Here is a 17,065-nt window from a genome sequence, read left to right as displayed (position 1 = left end):
TAGTGATTTATATTCAAAGTACTATTCTGGTGTATCTTCCATCCAAAATGTCTTCTGACTCCTTCTTTCTTTTCTCCAGGCTTCTCCTGGTCTCTCATGTGAAGAACATGTAATAATGGTCAGGAGAGCTTCAAAATGTGGTAAGCTAGTGACAGACTCCTGGAACTGTCACTTACTCTGAATAAGTTGATTAACCTCTATTAACCTTGATAGTAAAGTATAACTCACACACTTAAAATGAGGATTAAGTAGTATAGCTATAGTGTATTTAATACAACATCTAACTCACTATACTGATCATAACAATGGTGGCAGAGGTGGCTTGAGACCCAGAGAGGAAATTCTTAGTTCATTTCACATAAACTCCATTATTCTTAAAACAAACAGCATGTAATATACAATGCCATTAGAAATGGGTTCAATACAAAGATCTCAGGCTTACTTTTCAACCAAGCCGCCATCCCTAATTTTCTCTCCTATAGATGTTGTAGACAGATTTATAAGCAAGCATTCAAAATTCTGCCTTGAGTCCCTTTTCTCTTGGGTTGTGTTTCTCATATTTCTTTTCTGAGGTTATTCTCATATTTCTTTTCCACTAGTATTCCAGAGAATACACCTACCTCTTTGATTATGTTTTAACTTGATTTATCTGTCAAGATGTTTTTGGTCAGTGCATTAACTAGGAGCAAATTTCACGGACTATCTATATTTATATTCTCTAATTAGTAGACGTGTTTATGACAAGTGGTTTTCCATGTATAGGTTCATGAAAGATCTCTAGATGCTTCAGCTTTTTTGTTAATGTTTATTCTACAAATGAATGTATAATATTCTGCAAGGTTTTTTGACAGTCCAAAGGAAATGTAAATAAGTTGCCATATATCAAATACAAAATTTCTAAAACTGTCTCCAGGATCTAGAGCAGATTCTTCTTGACCTTTTTCTCAGTTAAATACATGCTTTGTAGGTAAATTTTTGAGGACCTTTTAACATTGCCAAACCCACTAAAAATAATAAATAAGTAAACCATAATGCTCATCAATTCCCAAACAATGATTTTCTATTTGCTGTTAGGTAGTCCATGAAAGAAAACAAGGGTATATTCCAACAGTATTTATAAATACTTTTGTTATATTAAAAATCACTCTAAATGCCCAAGAGAACATTTTATTATGAATGTGTATTTTAACATCATCATAGACCTTTTCATTGAGATGAATTTTGCAGTTTTGTAGTCCAAAGAACACTTTGTAAAAGAGAAATTTAAGAATAATCTACATTTGCTGCAATGCCAGGCACTGATTACAGGTGTAGGTTATAGTCAACACAATAGTCAAAAATCCCTAGCCTCATGAAATTTAAATTCCAGTAGAGGAAGAGACAATAAGCAATATATGTTTAATATATATAGTATGTCAGATTGTTTAAAGAGAAAAATCAACAAAGGGAAGGGAAATTGGGAGAGCTTAGGAGGTGAGTTGAAATGTTCTGTGACATAGATAAAGCACCACTTTGAGGACATTTTAGCAAAAAGACATGGAAGGTAAATTACTGAGCCATATAAAGCACTGTATTTATTGATGATAAATACAAGATAGGTAGTCTGTGAAGTATGAAGAAAAGGGGAGGTTGCAGTGATACCTTGGGAACGGAACAATTGAGCTGAAAATCACGAGGAAGACAGAGAGGCAATGGGATGTGGACTATATCCGATTGTAAAGTGTCTTAATGGGTCTCTGTAAGAATTTTGAGTAAAGTAGAAACAAAGTGAAGACTACTAAGCAGAGGAAAATCAGGTTCAATATCATTTCTTTGTCGACATTTTACTGAGATGATAGATATGAGACAACTCAAGGGAGAGATGATAGTGGTGTGGAACATGGAGGTAAATACAGAGGCACAGAGAAAAAAATAGATTGGGGGCAATTTTGAATCATCAGGATTTCCCAAAAGATGGACAAATTGCTGAATAGTCAAGAAGAAGGATCGTGATGACTCTGAGCTTGTTAGAATGAACAACTGGAAAGGCAGTGTAAACTGTTAGCAAAATGGGAGATGCTACAGGTGAAGGCTTTGACAGTTGAAGGCACAGTATGTTTAAGATGTTATTAAACCTTATTTGAGATGTGCAGGAATTCAGACATAAGAATCTGAAACTTGGGAAAGATTTCTGGTTGAAGATAACAATTTGGAAATCATTGGAATATTCCTCACACCCCACCCCCAGGCGTGCTGTACATGGTTACAGGCAAGGATTAGACCAACAAACAGTTGGATTTAACCAAGACTGTAGTTTTCACAGTGGAGATCAATGAAACAGAGGAAGGGCAATGAGTTTAAGTTGCATACTGCTGCTGCTGCTAAGTTGCTTCAGTCGTGTCCAACGCTGTGCAAACCCATAGGCGGCAGCCCACCAGGCTCCCCTGTCCCTGGGATTCTCCAGGCAAGAACAATGAAGTGGGTTGCCATTTCCTTCTCCAATGCATGAAGTGGAAAGTGACAGTGAAGTCGCTCAGCCGTGTCCGACTCTTCGCGACCCATGGATTGCAGCCTATCAGGCTCCTCTGTCCATGGGATTTTCCAGGCAAGAGTACTGGAGTGGGTTGCCATTGCCTTATCCGTTAAGTTGCATAAGATATAGTAATTTCTGTGGTTGATCATTAACTTTAAGTTGTGTAAGGATAATAGAGGAAAACTGAAGGGATTCTGGATAGTAAAAAGTTGATAGAAGCAGATCATTGTTCTGTTGCAGCTAAAGATTTCTTGGGTTTAGACAGGTAAGGGGAAATACAGACTGATGAGTACAGAGAGGACTGTAAGACATCAGAACTGGAGAGAGGTCAAGCTGAGCATGTCACATAATTCTGCTTTATATTTTTGAAATTATTTAAACAGAAATTTTAGACTATATTTCATATTCATGTAGACATTACTCTTACATATTCAAAATAAAACATTTACATAATATAAACTTTATAATACAAAAGTCTTTTAAAAATAGGTGGAAAAAGTCCAATTTTTCTCAATAATGTACATTGTTTTGGGGACAAATGAAGGATTGAGGATAACAAATTTAATGTCATTGTTGTCAAACAGAAGTATATTTACTGACTAAAACAGAAAAATATATATATATGGAGTTGTCACTTCATATTACCATAAAAAGCATATTTAAATAAAAGCATTGTGCCTAAATTTAACAGAAAATAATTTTATAACAGTCTCATATCACTTACATCTATATGATACTTAAATGGTTTTGAGCATTTATACAATAACAGAGTTATTGCCAGGCTAACAGAGTTATGTTGAGAGAATGCACTGGTCATAGAAAAAACCCTCTTCCAATAGCACAGGAGAAGACTCTACAAATAGACATCCCCCAATGGTCAATACCAAAATCAGATTAATTATATTCTTTGCAGCCAAATATGGAGAAGTTCTATACAGGTAGCAAAAACCATACTGGGAGCTAACTATAGCTCAGGTCATAAACTCCTTATTGCAAAATTCAGGCTTAAATTGAAGAAAATAGGGAAAACCACTAGGCCATTCAGGTATGACCTAAATCAAATCCTGTATGATTATACAGTGGAAGTGACAAATAGACTCAAGGGATTAGATCTTATAGACAGAGTGCCTGAAGAACTATGGACAGAGGTTGGTGACATTATCCAGGAGGCAGTGATCAAGTCATCCCCAAGAAAAAAGAAATGCAAAGGGGCAAAATGACTGTCTGAGGAGGCCTTACAAAGAGCTGAGAAAAGAAGAGAAGCTAAAAGTCAAAGGAGAAAAGGAAAGATACAACCATCTGAAAGTAGAGTTCCAAAGAATAGCAAGGAGAGAAAAGAAAGCCTTTCTCACTGATCAATGCAAAGAAATAGAGGAAAAAAATAGAATGGGGGAGACTAGAGATCTCTTTAAGAAAATCAGAGACATCAAGAGAACAATTCATGCAAAGATGGGCACAATAAAGGACAGAAATGGTGTGGACCTAACAAAAGCAGAAGATATTAGGAAGAGGTGGCAAGAATACACAGAAGAACTGTAAAAAAAGATCTTCACGACGAAGATAATCACAATGGCGTGATCACTCACCTAGAGCCAGACATCCTGGAATGTGAAGTCAAGTGGGCCTTTGGAAGCATCACTATGAACAAAGCTAGTGGAGGGGATGGAATTCCAGTTGAGCTATTTCAAATCTTGAAAGATGATGCTGTGAAAGTACTGCACTCAATATGCCAGCAAATTTGGAAAACATAGCAGTGGCCACAGGACTGGAAAAGTCAGTTTTCATTCCAATCCCAAAGAAAGGCAAGGCCAAAGAATGTTCAAACCACTGCACAACTGCACACACCTCACATGCTAGCAAAGTAATGCTCAAAATTCTCCAAGCCAGGCTTCAACAGTACATGAACCATGAACTTCCAGATGTTCAAGCTGGATTTAGAGAAGGCAGAGGAACCAGAGATCAAATTGTCAACATCTATTGGATCATCATAAAAGCAAGATAGTTTCAGAAAAAAACATCTACTCCTCTTTATTGATTACACCAAATCCTTTGACTGTGTGGATCATATCAAATTGTGGGACAGTCTTAAAGAGATTGGAATACCAGACCATGCTACCTGCCTCCTGAGAAATCTGTATGCTGATCAAGAAGCAACAGTTAGTACCAGACATGGAACAAGAGACTGGTTCCAAATTGGGAAAGGAGTTTGTCAAGGCTGTACATTGTCACCTTGCTTATTTAACTTATATGCAGAATACATCATGAGAAATGCTGGTCTGGATGAAGCACAAACTGGAATCAAGATTGCTGGGAGAAATATCAATTACCTCATATATGTAGTTGACACCACCCTTATTGCAGAAAGTGAGGAAGAATTAAACAGACTCTTGATGAAATTGAAAGAGGAGAGTGAAGAAGTTGGCTTACAACTAAACATTTAGAAAACTAAGATCATGGCATCTGGTCCCATCACTTCATGGCAGGTAGATGGGGAAATGTTGCAAACACTGAGAGACTTTAATTTTTGTGGCTTCAAAATCACTGCAGATGGTGACTGCTGCTGCTGCTGCTGCTAAGTCGCTTTAGTCATGTCCAACTCTGCGACCCCATAGTCAGCAGCCCATCAATCTCCTCCATCCCTGGGATTCTCAAGGCAAGAATACTGGAGTGGGTTGCCATTTCCTTCTCCAATGCATGCATGTATGCTAAGTCGCTTCAGTCGTGTCTGACTCTGTGTGACCCTATGGACAGCAGCCCATCATGCTCCTCTGTCCATGGGATTCTCTAGGCAAGAATATTGCACTGGGTTGCCATTTCCTTCTCCAGCAGATGGTGATTGAAGCCATGAAATTAGAAGATGCTTACTCCTTGGAAGAAAGGCTATGACCAACCTAGATAGCATATTAAAAAGCTGAGAAATTACTTTGCCGACAAAGGTCCCTCTAGTCAAAGCTATGGTTTTTCTGGTAGTCATGTATGAATGTGAGAGTTGGACTATAAAGAAAGCTGAGTGCTGAAGAATTGATGCTTTTGAACTGTGGTGTTGGAGAAGACTCTTGAGAGTCCCTTGGACTGCAAGGAGATCAAACCAGTCAATCCTAAGGAAATCAGTCCTGAATATTCACTGGAAGGACTGATGCTGAAGCTGAAACTCCAATACTATGGCCTCCTGATACAAAGAATTGACTCATTGGAAAAAGACCCTGATTCTGGGAAAGATTGACGGCAGGAGGAGAAGGGAAGGACAGCAGATGAGATGGTTGTATGGTATCACAGACTCAATGGACATAAGTTTGAGTAAGCTCCGGGAGTTGGTGATGGACAGGGAGGCCTGGCATGCTTCAGTCCATGGAGTTGCAAAGAGTTGGACAAGACTGAACAACTGAACTGAACTGATCTGATCTAACAAAAACCATCTTCACACAAAGGATTTTAATGGTGGAACAGAGAGTAACAAATGAGAGATCTGAGGAGAAATCTAGATTTCCCGGAGCCATGCAATTCATCTCTTTCTGAACTGGAGCAGGTAATAAGCCTTAGTGTTGGCAGGGATGTTAGACATTTTTAAGTGCTGACTTCACAGGGAAAAAACCTGAGACACAGACTGGTTAGTGACTTAGCCAGGTCACTTCCTTACTGTACTCAACATCAGGAAACTTGCCTCTATAAAGTCAATTTACCAACGTGAAATGTTGCATGGGAATTCTCACTAGGATAGTAGTTTATTTTGGAGGAGAACAAGATTGGATTCACATAATACAAATCTACCTAAATATTTCTCTCTCTTTTTTTTTGGTAAGTCAGTTATTTTTAAAATGAGCTGGGGAGGATGATGGAGTAAGAGTTAAGTGATATGTACAACCTGAGTCTCTGGTTGTAACGTAGCAGAATGCATGTTTTATCATGACAATTCTGTGAAAATCATACAGAATAAATATTTCAAAAAAAAGTCATTGGGGCATTGGGTCAGCTAATTTGAATTGCAATACATGATCCACATAATAAACTCACATTCTTCTCTTAAATGTTTGACAGTCTTTGTTTTTGGCCTTTTTGTTTTTGCAGTACTAACCAAATCATGTTTGTTAGCCTTTTATTTGTGTGATACTATTTCTAGAAAGGACATTCAAGGCACATTGGCAGTTTTGCGGCTAGTTGATCTCTATTATCATCTTTTCATCTCTGAAATGCTATTACATACTGACAAAGGCTTGTAAAACTTTTTGCTTCACATAAAGCAAAATGAAGTAATTACCTTTTAGGATATATTCTCCATAATGAGTCTAATATCACACCATTGTACTATGGAGAAAAACAAGGGCTTGGAAGTATTTTGAAATCACTCTAACTTTAGGTTCAATCATTTATCACTTGTGATGAGAAATTAAACAACTGATTTTCTTCCAATTAGTAACTATATAGATATAGAGACAGACATTTGAGGGGGATGGTCTGTTTGCTGGCCACATTATATATATATATATAAAATTTTATTCATCCTGGTGTAGCAAATGACCTCATGGAATTCCTATGCATTGCTAGTCTTTCTGCGCTCTTGGCTAGTCTGCCAAGTCATACAACATTAGAGTGAGTGGGTCTATTTTATATAAAGAAAAAATATATAAAATCAAATTATACATTTTCTTTTCATCTATGAACTTGAAAGATATTAAAGCAAGAACATAACTTCCCAAACCACAAATTGGCACTGAATAGGAAAAAAAAGCCAATTAGTATAAAGCTCTTTCTGAGGGGGTGCGGGGAATGAAAGCCTAATTTAGTTATCTTCAAAAGATGTTTTCAACAGGTTTCTAATTAATCACTGCAAACTTCTTACTAATGAGTTCCCGTTTCAGTTCAGGGAAATGTAGTAAAATCTATATAATTACAGAAATGATTATTGTTGAAAATCCAGGATGGAATTTTCTGCAAGAATTTTGTTGTTACTATTGTAATTGCTATAATGACAAGCTGCTAATCATACTTACTTCAACAACATTTAGCAATAATACTATTTTTACTTTTTGACTCAGTCTCTAGGAAAAAAATGTGAATAATGTATTATAATGAACAAGTCTATAAAATAATTTCCTGGGAAAAAATGTAAAACATAACTAATCACAGAAATTAAAAAAAATCTGTTCTATAAATATAAACCAGAGTAGTGAAAGTCACTCAGTCGTGTCCAACTCTTTGTGACCCCGTGGACTATAGAGTCCATGGAATTCTCCAGGCCAGTATACTGGAATGGGTATCCTTTCCCTTCTCCAGGGGATCTTCCTGACCCAGGAATAGAACTGGGGTCTCCGGCATCACCCGTGGAGTCTTTACCAACTGAGATATCAGGAAAGCCCATAAAACAGTATAAGGATACACAAATTTTATTTAATAATTCAAAGGTATAATAATTAACTGAGCACAGAATGTGGACCTAGCTTATTACTAAAATACAAGGATTAGAATAAAAATAAAAATTAACTACTATTATTTTTGTATAGGTGTATGAATATTTCACATATCATAAGAGCTTTTTAATCATAGTAAATAAAACAGTAAATAATATCTGTACTTGCTTATGTTTAACAGATATTATTATAAAAAAGCACTGTAAAATTTTGGGGGAAGATTTTAAAATAAATAAACCTAAGAATACATTTGGGTTAAGTTCAGTTCAGTTCAGTCACTCAGTCATGACTCTTTGCGACCCCATGAATCACAGCACGCCAGGCCTCCCTGTCCATCACCAACTCCCGGAGTTCACTCAAACTCATGTCCATCGAGTCGGTAATGACCTCCAGCCATCTCATTCTCTGTCGTCCCCTTCTCCTCCTGCCCCCAATCCCTTCCAGCATCAGAGTCTTTTCCAGTGAGTCAACTCATCACATGAGGTGGCAAAAGTATTGGAGTTTCAGCTTCAACATCAGTCCTTCCAATGAACACCCAGGACTGATCTCCTTTAGAATGGACTGGTTGGATCTCCTTGCAGTCCAAGGGACTCTCAAGAGCCTTCTCCAGCACCACAGTTCAAAAGCATCAATTCTTTAGCGATTAGCTTTCTTCACAGTTAGGAATGTTATATTTCTGTTACTGTACAAGACACATTATGTAATTTAGCGAAAAATTATTATTTATATCACATGCAAAATGATATAAACAATTGTTACTCAGAGAGGTAGGACTCTATGATATGTGTATGCCAGACAAATCATAGTTTTATATCAGAAAGAAACTTAAGCAAACCTTACAAAAATAATAAAAGTGTACTACATGCAGCTAAAACTTTAATGTAAGAATGACCTATTTCCTTCCTTTCTGGATAGATTTTTCAACTTTATATGCATATTGTTTTGGAATATGATTCATTTCCTTTATAGAGTTGCTCTCATCCTAATTCTATAATTACATGTTTCATTAACGTGGGCTATTCATGTAGTTTGAATGATCTTCCCAGGGCACAGTGACAAAGCATGGGCCCCAGAAATTCTCTCATACTTTGTTTTCATTGGAAGATCCCACTAAGTTTCTAAAAATATTTTTCCAACTAATTTCTCACTGTGACTACGCATAGTTATTAACTTTCAAGATAACATCTATGAGATTCTCCAAAAGTGTCTGAACTGAATAATGCCCAGTGCCCTTTAACAAATGCAGCAAATAATATTAAATTGAGACTACATGATTTCCTTCATTTAATCACTATGATTCCTCAGATGTTTGATAATCTCTAAACTAAAAATTACATTCTCACATGTAATTGCTGATTTCTGAAAGAAATAAAATTAATATACACTAAACATTGATTTTATTTAAATGAATTATAAGCTCAAATTTGGCAGAAAATCCAAAAGGTTAATATCTAAAATCAGTAAAGAAATTTACAAGTTCACAAATTGGGCTACCAAGGAAACTGTTGAGCAAATAATTTGAATTCCACACTTCAGAAATACCATGACTCATGACATATATTTAATGATATAAACAGAGGTCCTCTCAAAGACAGGCTGTCACATTCTTCTTATTCAAGATGATATATCTGATTCTTTGTTTCTGAGGTTTTTTTTTTTTTTTTTTCACTTTTTTGTTTTGGTTAAAAGAATTCAGCTATTCTGCATCAGGAAAAATATTTGAATCTGTTTAAATTTTTGGATAGTTAGTCTGTTGCATGACAATGGATCTTTGTGTTGCCCATGATAAAGTTTGTAAATGAGATTTCAAAAATTTAAATCATATATAGATTTTTTTTGTTTGTAGAGAGTTTTCAATATTCAAAATAATTGTATAAACGGATGTGATTTGATTTGATCCTAACCTTTCCCTCGATTAAAATTTCAGTCCTATATAACACTACACCACTAAATTAAAATTAAAATGTCATTATATACTTTTTTCTTCCCTATTAGTATGGCTTTTTAAAATCATGCTGAAATATAAATCTCTACATATTTAAAATTGTTATTTTAGTGGTCACACAGTTTTATAGAATTTTTTCCTGCATCAACAGGTTTTAATAGTTTTGCATTTCTAAATTAAATCATTTTAAGAAAAACAAAATAACTAATATTATTTAATTAAATATGTGCTAAAATGTTTCTGAAAATATACATTCTTTGTATTTATCCCCAGTTGATCTCCAAAAGTTGCAAAGATAAATTGATAAACTAGATATGTCCACATTAGAATTATGGAATTCATTGATGCAGTAATCAGTTCAGTTTAGTCACTCAGTCATGTTGGAATCTTTGCGACCACAGAACTGCAGCATGCCAGGCTTCCCTGTCCATCACCAACTCCTGGAGTTTACTCAAACTCATGTCCATTGAGTCGGTTATGCCATCCAACCATCTCATCCTCTGCCATGCCCTTTTCCTCTCGCCTTCAATCTTTCCCAACATCAGGGTCTTTTCAAATGAGTCAGCTTTTCACACCAGGTGGCCAAACTATTGGAGTTTCAGCTTCAAATGAGTCCTTCCATTGAATATTCAGGACTGATTTCCCTTAGTATGGACTGGTGTCATCTCCTTGCAGTCCAAGGGACTCTCAAGAGTCTTCAACACCACATTTCAAAAACATTGATTATTCTGCACTCAACATTCTCACATCCACACATAACTACTGGAAAAACCATAGCTTTGACTAGATGGGCCTTTGTTGCCAAGTAATGTTTCTGCTTTTTAATATGCTTTCTAGTTTGGTCATAGCTTTACTTCCAAGGAGCAAACATCTTCTAATTTCATGGCTTCAGTCACCATCAGAAGTGATTTTGGAACCCAAAAAGTAAAGTTTGTCACTGTTTCCATTGCTTCCCCATCTCTTTCCCATGAAGTGATGGGGCCAGATGCCATGGTCTTAGTTTTCTGAATGTTGAGCATTAAGCCATACTCTCACTTTCATCAAGAGACTCTTTAATTCTTACTTGATTTCTGCCATAGGGATGGTGTCATCTATGTATCTCAGGTTATTGATATTTCTCTCAGCAATCTTGATTCCAGCTTGTGCTTCATCTAGCCCAGAATTTTGCATGATGTACTCTGCATATAAGTTAAATAAGCAGGGTGACCATATACAGCCGTGATGTACTCCTTTCCCAGTTTAGAAGCAGTCTGTCATTCCATGTCTGGTTCTAATTCTTGCTTCTTGATCTGCATACAGATTTCTCTGAGGGAGGTCAGGTGGTCTGGTATTCCCATATCTTTAAGAATTTTCCACAAAAGTCAGTGCTTCAATCAATTTAAAAAATTGAAAAAAACAGTTTATAATAGTAAAAACTGGTGTATCCATTTATAAAAAGGCATAAATTGATCTTTAAGATGATAATTATATATAATTTTTTTTCTAAAAGCTTTTTATTTCTCTATCAATTTTGAATTAATATCTTTGCCAGTTACAGTAATCTTGGTTGTAGATTTTTCCCTTTTAGTACTTTTTTTTTCCTTTTTTAAAATTTTTATTTAATAAATGGTACAAAGCACAATGCCAAAAACATTAACAGTTAAAATTTCACCAAAAAATTTTAAAAATACTATAGAATAAACAGTTGTAAAAAGCTACATTAAGTTGTTTTACAACTACCTCAGACTGCGACTGAGCGAATGCACTTTCACTTTTCACTTTCACACATCGGAGAAGGAAATGGCAACCCACTCCAGTGTTCTTGCCTGGAGAATCCCAGGGACGGCAGAGCCTGGTCGGCTGCCGCCTATGGGGTCGCACAGAGTCAGACATAACTGAAGCGATTTAGCAGCAGCAGCAGCAGCAGGCTGCAAAAAGAAAAACAAAAAAAAAACCAAATCCATACCTAAGTTATCCCTCTGTCAAAATAATGCCATTTATGTTATAAACCATGAGCACCCCATCAAAAAATGGGAACTGCTTTTGCTAATTGACATATATATATATATATGACTGTATCACTTTGCTATACACCTGAAACAAACACAACACTGTAAATAAAATATAGTACAATATAAAATAAAAATAAGTAACAGACCTTTGGGGCTTTACACCGAGTTAGAGTTCCTATCAGAGGGATAACAGCACCACAGCTGTACTGAATCCTCCTGAAGGAGGCACACGAATGACTGAATTATATATAATATTTTTAAAAATCATACTTGTTTAAAGTATTTCCAACTATCCCAGAAATGCTATCTTTAAGTGAGGAAAATATCCAACATACTCTAAATATTGACTACTTTAGTAGGCAGAAATCTAAAATCATTCCTATTATATTCTATCCTCTCTTGAGGTAAAATCTCGACATAGTCCCTGGGACTCTGGATATGGTGGATTTTATTCCTATGATTTGATTATGCTAAATGACACAATTGACCTTAAGAGAAGATTATCCCTATAGATCTGACCTAAATGCACAGTTTTCAAGGAGAGAGGTTTGGTTATGTTTTCTTATTGACCACAGAAGAACAAGTCAAATGTTTAAAACCCTAGACTGGTTTGATACATCATATTCAACTGGAAGAAGAGGGGAACCACATAGTAAGGAAGACAGATGACCTTTAGTCTTCCAAAGCAAACTTTCCCACAAAGCAGGCAAAGGAGTAAGGAATGCACTCATACAAGGAACTGAATTTTTTAAACAAGCATGAGTTTACGACAGTTTTATTTTTTTCCCCTCAGACCCTCCAAACAAAAACTCAGTCATACTGAATGATATTAAATCAGACAGAGAAGGAGAAATACTATATGACATCCTTTATATGTAGAATCTAAAAAGTGATACAAATGAACTTACAAAACAGAAAGAGACTCACAAACTTAGAGAACAAGCTTATGATTGCTGGTGAAAGGATGGGAGCAATGGGCAGTTAGGTAGATTCAGAAGGACATGTCCACTCTGCTATATTTAAAATGAATAACCACCAAGGACCTATGGTATATCACAGGGAATTCTGCTCAATGTTATGTGGCAGCCCAGTTGGAGGGGAGTTTGGGGGAGAATGGATACATGTATATGTATGGCTGAGTTCCTTTGCTGTTCAACTAAAGGTTTCACAACATTGTTAATCAGCTATACCCAAATACATTTTTTTTAAAATAGAACAACTCAGTCCTACCAACACGTTGATGTCAGCCTTGTGAAATCCTGAGCTGATAACCCAGCTATACCATGCTGGACTCCAGACAGACACAAACTGACAGATAATCAATTTGTGTGATTAAGCAACTTAGTTTGTGGTCATGTGTTCCGAAGTACCAATAAAACTAATGTCGCTATATATATTTCAAATATACAGGTAGTTTTCCTCTAATTGAAAAATAGTTTTCAATAATAATTCCTGAAATCATTCAATATTAATATCTAATAAATAAAATTATTATTTTCTAAGTTAAAATGTTCATTTTTTAGCAAACTAGGAAACTCTCCTGAGTTCCCTGTTTGCCATGCCAAACACAAAAACACAGTTAGTTTTCATTTTTGAGGAAGAAAATATTTCGTCAGCTACAAAATAGCATGGAATTTATACACAGTATAATAAACAATGTAAATAGATACAAACTAAGAGGTAATTTCTAAGGAAAAGGGACTAAATAGGCTGAGAAAATTTTCTTGTAAAAGTTGAAAAGACAATCACCAAGGTGATCTTTAAGTACTAAAATTTATCTCTCTTTAAAGGAATACAAACACACAAAAAAATCACCATGGTCTTGCTGAATGATGGAAAAAACTCATTGTAGCTTTGAATAAGGATATTATCATGCATTGATTAGAAATGAAAAGAGAGAAGATATTCTATAACATATTTCAGGTGTCTGTACAATAAAAGCTATCCATTAGGAGAGTTTTTACACCCATGAAACAATTATCCATGACAAAACTGTGAGAAAGATGACCCAGAGGGAGGATAAAGGGAGGAGGGAGGTGGGAGGGGGGTTCAGGAGGGGGAACTTATGTAAACCCGGGGCGAATTCATATCAATGTATGGCAAAACCAACCAATATAATATTGTAAAATAATTTGCCTCCAATAAAAAATAAATTAATTAACAAAAAAAATAAAATAAAATAAAATAAAAAAAGGAACTAGGGCTTCCATGGTGGCTCAGGGGTAAAGAATATGCCTGCCAATGCAGGAGACATAGGTTTGATTACTGGTCCAGGAAGATTCCACATGCAACAGAGCAACTAAGCCTGTGTACCACAGCTAAACCCGGGAGCCACAACTACTACAGCCCGCACGCCCCAGAGCCTGCGCTCCTCAGCAAGAGAAGCCGCCACAGTGAGGAACCTGAGAGCCATGCTGGAGAACAGCCCCTCTCCCTGAACGCAGAGAAAAGCCTGTGCAGCGACAAAGACCCAGCATAGCCTAAAATTAAAAAAATTTTTTAAAGGAACTGAAATTAATATTGAGTGTGGTTTATGCAAGAAAGGCAGTATAGCAGAATACTGGTATATGTATATAAGTTTAAATATTTAAAATAGCATTTTTATGAATACCCATTTTAACTTTTTTTTTCCAGTAAACCAGACAACTACTGGTCTCTGCCCTTCAGAAAAGACAGCCTCTATCATTTCCCAATAAACTTTTTCTTCTCCCTGAAAAAAAAAAAACAAAGAGGGAGAAAGTAGTCTGAACAACTGTTAGCCAACATGTTAAAAAAATTCTCATCATCCTTGTTTTCAAAAACTTTTACTATCTTTATAACTATAGGAAGAATAATACTCTGTATGGAAAGTGAAACAGTCATCAAAATTAGAGTATATTAGAGTAAAAATAGTACAAACGTATCTGAATATAAAAATTCAGTAATGGCAAAAAACATATTAACATGCACATAAAACTTTTAAATTGAGATTCTGGGGTAAACATTAAGTAGGAAACATGTTTTACACTTAATATCATGAAGCAAGCTTTATGATGTGAATTTCCAATATTAAAGCTCAAAAATGATTAAAATCTTATCTCTGCATAACCCATGCATTTTAACACAATGATCCTTCAAATAAGATTCAAGCTTATAAAAGAGAGAGACAATATACTCATATACAAAACATATTGACACATGTAGATTAAACCTGTAGCTATTTTTATTAGAAAATATGTAATATATAAAATACTGTTAGGTTAAATGCAACTGGTAATAGGTAAACTCTGAGAGATGGTGTGCTGAGATGGGAGAGAGAGGCCTGGTATGCTGCAGTCCATGGATCACGAAGAGTCAGACACGTCTAGGCGACCAAACAACAACAATAAGTAATTAGTTTTCCACAGTACATAATTCACATATATTTTAAGTTAAAAATTTTAGACAGCACTAAAATTGCAGTACATTTTAGAAGTACAATTATTTACCCCTAACAACTCAGAATTGTAGTTTTCAGGAAATTTACATTCATTAATCTAGGAAGAGATGTGTAGTAGATATTTTCTAGGTTATTTAAGGCAATCATCTAAGTTATTTAGCATGGGTATTTGACCTATATATATCATAACATTTAACAACTTACTTGAGAACAATGAAAAAGGAAAAGAAAAAAGTAAAACTCTATAGATGTGTGTGCATGCACATTCGTGATTACTACTGTAACATTTAAACCTGCCATTGGTAGTTGTTCTGTATGATTGCCCATGTAGTCAGTTTAGTTCAGTCAGTCAGTCATGTCCAGCTCTTTGTGACCCCATGGACTGCAGCATGCCTGGCTTCCCTGTCCATTACCAATTCCCAGAGCTTGCTCAAACTCAAGTCCATCGAGTCAGTGACGCCATCCAACCATCTCATCCTCTGTTGTCCCCTTCTCCTGATGCCTTCAGTCTTTCCCAGCAAAGGGTCTTTTCCAATGAGTTGGCTCTTTGAATCAGGTGGCCAAAGTATTGGAGTTTTAAATTCAGCATCAGTCCTTCCAATGAATTTTCAGGACTGATTTCCATTACCAATATAGTACCTTCTGCTGATTATCATTATCGCTGTGTTATAAGACTTTTCCAAGAATCTCCCGCATTTCTTCACATCTCAAGAACAGAGGCATTAATTGTCCTTTCATTTTAAACTTTATTTTCAAGGATATGTGTATATCAAAAAGCCTTGGAATCTGGACATAACCTCTTCTGCTTCTGCCAAGGGCTGGTTTGTTTACTGTCCAGTATAATAATGATAATTTATCTTTATGGGGAAAGTTTGGACATGTTTTCCTGCGGCCCAGTATCAATGATTCAGGATTCTTAAGTTCAGAATTTCTTTTTGGTAACAAAAGCCATTATAGGTGAAAGCACCTACTAGCCCTTGTGGCATTTTCTTGTGGGAACTGGGTTTTGGAAAAGTGACACAAGAATAAAATGATGCTATGCCTACCACTGTTGTTGTAAGAAATCATCATTTGTGTTAAACCCAGGAGAGTTGGGTCTTCTGCTAGCATCCATGAAATGGGAGTCTGCTGGTTTCTAAATCCAGTTCTGCTGTATAGGGAGATGGTTCCCTATAACAACAAGAATTCTCTTCACATCCACTGAATGCCCTACAATTTAACTCAATTCTGAAACTATACACAGTATCAGAACCCGCAGGTTAAGGGTTCAGTCCCCTAAGACTGCCCCTCACTTCAGATACCAGAGGCAAGTACAGGTTTTCACCTGTACTTCTGACCAATGGGATACAGAGTAGAAGTTCCAACAATCCTCTCCAACTCAGAATGCCAATCACAAATCTAGGGTGTTACTTGAGCCAATCAAACTAGCTGTCAATGGTAGGTTACCATGATCTCCTCCTTGTTGTTGTTTAGTCGCCAAGCCATGTCTGACTCTTTGCAACCCCATAGACTATAGCCCGCCAGGTCCCTCTGTCTATGAGATTTTTCAAGCAAGAATATTGGAGTGGGTTCCCATTTCCCTCTCCAAGGGATCTTCCCAACCCAGGGATCAAATCCATGTCTCATTGGCAAGCAGACTCTTCACTACTAAGCCACCTGGGAAGTCCTAACCTCCTCCTTGGGTTTGACTAACTTTGTTAGCCTGGCTCAGAGAACTCAAGAGTAACACTTTACCCACTAGTTTACCAATTTATTATAAAGCAGTATTGTTCATATATATTGTGCATATCATGT

The sequence above is a fragment of the Moschus berezovskii genome, chromosome 17 (genome assembly GCF_049115385.1).
Source record: "Moschus berezovskii isolate FMDL1 chromosome 17, NW_MosBer_1.0, whole genome shotgun sequence".
In the NCBI taxonomy this organism is placed as follows: Eukaryota; Metazoa; Chordata; class Mammalia; order Artiodactyla; family Moschidae; genus Moschus; species Moschus berezovskii.
The sequence above is the reverse complement of the archived record's forward strand: the minus strand, read 5'-3'. Positions refer to the sequence as shown.